Source organism: Chiloscyllium plagiosum, chromosome 5, assembly GCF_004010195.1.
Source record: "Chiloscyllium plagiosum isolate BGI_BamShark_2017 chromosome 5, ASM401019v2, whole genome shotgun sequence".
Classification (NCBI taxonomy): domain Eukaryota; kingdom Metazoa; phylum Chordata; class Chondrichthyes; order Orectolobiformes; family Hemiscylliidae; genus Chiloscyllium; species Chiloscyllium plagiosum.
The window spans coordinates 52,702,630-52,705,679 of NC_057714.1; the positions used below are offsets into that span (position 1 = coordinate 52,702,630).

Below are 3,050 nucleotides of genomic sequence, written 5' to 3' on the forward strand. Positions count from 1 at the left end.
CGGAATGCTGATAGGGGAGGGGAGGGAAATATATCCCTGGTGGTGGGGTCCGTTTGGAGGTGGCGGAAATGACTGCGGATGATACGCTGTACATGGAGGTTGGTGGGGTGGTAGGTGAGGACCAGTGGGGTTCTGTCCTGGTGGCGGTTGGAGGGGTGGGGCTCAAGGGCGGAGGAGCGGGAAGTGGAAGAGATGCGGTGGAGGGCATTGTCGACCACGTCTGGGGGGAAATTGCGGTCCTTGAAGAAGGAGGTCATCTGGGTTGTACAGTTTTGGAAAATATAATTTTCAGTTCTAGTCAGGTTCAATGTTCACCTAAATGTATGTTATTGTTTTTCAACACCTCCAGCTTTGACTTTAGTCTAAATGAAGATTTATTGAACTAAGTTTTGGTTTTCCCATAAATTTATTCCTTTCCTAATTCTGCGAGCATCATTATTTTGTGGTTCTTCACTGTACTAGTCTTTCCTTGTGGGAACCTAAACAGTGAGTTTTATCAGTGTGTTCAATATATAGGATTTTTCACTGTCAAATCCAATCTCCCCAGTGTCCACAAATACATTCCTCAAGGGTTACTGGTCTTTTATTGTTGCTGTTAATGCACTTCTCCTCAGAATCGAAATGCAGGTTTTTCTCTTTTATGAACCGAGTTGCTGAAGTCATTTGTAGCTCCTCTACTGCCACCTGGCAGTAGTAGGTGAAAACAACATGAAAAGAGAAAAAAGGAGGGAAATGTTTATGGCTTAGTGTGATTAAGACATTTTTTTTGCATGAGTCATTGGGGACCTGATTAAAATTATATAGCTTACGACTTGCAAACTGTCCCCAGTTAAAATGAAAGTTTGTAGAAATCAGAAACCATTTTGCAGAGCGGCGAGGAGAGAAGGAGTGGTGAAGCGAGGACTGCCAGGAAGGGTGAGTTTTTCCGCATTAAAAGGGACTTACCTCGCGAGTCGGGCCTCCATTTGCCGAGAGGTGCGAGGGAGGAGCGATGGACTTCTGGGAAGTCATATATTTATGTGGTTGCGTTACTCAAAACACTACTCAGGTAGTGTCTCCCACCCATCCTCCTCTCACCAAAAAAAAGGACCTGTGCGCCAGATTGGTAAGGTAACCTTTTTTTTTATTCCTTATTTTTTCAACAGTCTCTTTGGGAATTTAGAATAGTGGGAATGGAATGTTCCTCCTGCAGAATGTGGGAGGTAAGGGTCACCACTAGTGTCCCTGCTGACTACATCTGCGGGAAGTGCACCCAACTCCAGCTCTTTGAAAACCCCGTTAGGGAACTGGAGCTGGAGCTGGATGAACTTCGGATCATTCGGGAGGCAGGTGGGGTTATTGAGCAAAGTTACAGGGAAGTAGTCTCTTCTAAGGTACAAGAAAAAGGCAAATGGGTTACAGTCAGGGGACAGAAAGGGAACTGGCAGGCAGTGCAGGGAACCCCTGTGGCCATGCCCCTCAACAATAAGTATACTGTTTTGGATACTGTTGGGGGAGACGACTTACCAGGGGAAAGCAGTGGGGCACAGGGCTCTGGCACAGAGTCTGTCCCTGCTGCTCAGAAGGGAAAGGGGAAGAGGAGCAGAGCAGTAGTCATTGGGGACTCCATTGTTAGGGGGACAGATAGGAGGTTCTGTGGGGACGAGAGAGAATCATGGTTGGTGTGTAGCCTCCCAGGTGCCAGGGTTCGTGATGTCTCTGATCATCTTTTTGGGATCCTTAAGGAGGAGGGGGAGCAGCCCCAAGTCGTGGTCCACATAGGTACCAACGACATAGGTAGGAAGAGTGATGGGGATTTAAGGCAGAAATTCAAGGAGCTAGGATGGAAGCTTAGAGCAAGGATGAACAGAGTTGTCTCTGGTTTGTTGCCCGTGCCATGTGCTGATGAGGCGAGGAATAGGGAGAGAGAGGAGTTGAACACGTGGGTACAGGGATGGTGCAGGAGGGAGGGTTTTGGATTCTTGGATAATTGGGGCTTTTTCTGGGGTAGGTGGTACCTCTACAAGCAGGATGGTCTTCATCTGAACCAGAGGGGTACCAATATCCTGGGGGGGAAATTCGCTAAGGCTATTGGGGTGGGTTTAAACTAATCCAACAGGGGGATGGGAACCAAAAGTGTAGTTCGAGCATAGAAAAGGTTGAGAGTAGGGAAGTACGAAATCAAGTTTCAGGGACGCAAGATCGCATCAGCAAGCAAGAAGTTGGTTTGAAGTGTGTCTATTTCAATGCCAGGAGCATCTGGAATAAGGTGGGTGAACTTGCAGCATGGGTTGGTACCTGGGACTTCGATGTTGTGGCCATTTCGGAGACGTGGTTAGAGCAGGAAGAGGAATGATTGTTGCAGGTTCCAGGATTTAGATGTTTCAGTAAGAACAGAGAAGATGGTAAAAGAGGAGGAGGTGTGGCATTGTTGGTCAAGGACAGTATTACAGTTGCAGAAAGGATGTTTGGGGATTGAAGTTAGAAACAGAAAAGGAGAGTTCAACCTGTTGGGAGTTTTCTATAGGCCTCCGAATAGTTCCAGAGATGCAGAGGAAAGGATAGCAAAGTTGATTCTAGATAGGAGTGAGAGAGAGACAGGGTAGTTGTCATGGGGGGCTTCAACTTTCCAAATATTGCCTGGGAACTCTACAGTACGAGTTCTATAGATGGGTCAGTTTTTGTCCAGTGTGTGCAGGAGGGCTTCCTGATACAAGGGGCGAAGCCACATTAGATTTGGTACTGGGTAATAAGCCCTGCCAGGTGTTAGACTTGGAAGTAGGTGAGCACTTTGGTGATAGCGATCATAATTCTGTTATGTTTACTTGAGTGATGGAAAGGGATAGGTGTATACCACTGGGCAAGAGTTATAACTGGGGGAAAGGCAATTACAATGAGATAAGGCAAGATTTAGGAAGTAAAGGATGGGGAAGGAAACTGCAGGGGATAGGCACATTAGAAATGTGGAGCTTATTCAAGCAAAAGCTCCTGAGTGTCCTAGATAAGTATGTACCTGTCAGGCAGGGAGGAAGCTGTAGAGCGCGGGAGCCATGGTTTACGAAGGAAGTGGA

At 47.0% G+C, this 3,050-nt stretch overlaps 1 protein-coding gene across 3 annotated transcripts in view; it reads left to right on the forward strand.

The window, feature by feature from the left end:
• Positions 1 to 3,050, forward strand: part of ddc (dopa decarboxylase) — a 110,812-nt gene that overhangs the window by 76,550 nt on the left and 31,212 nt on the right. The gene's annotated exons all lie outside the window — the stretch shown is intronic.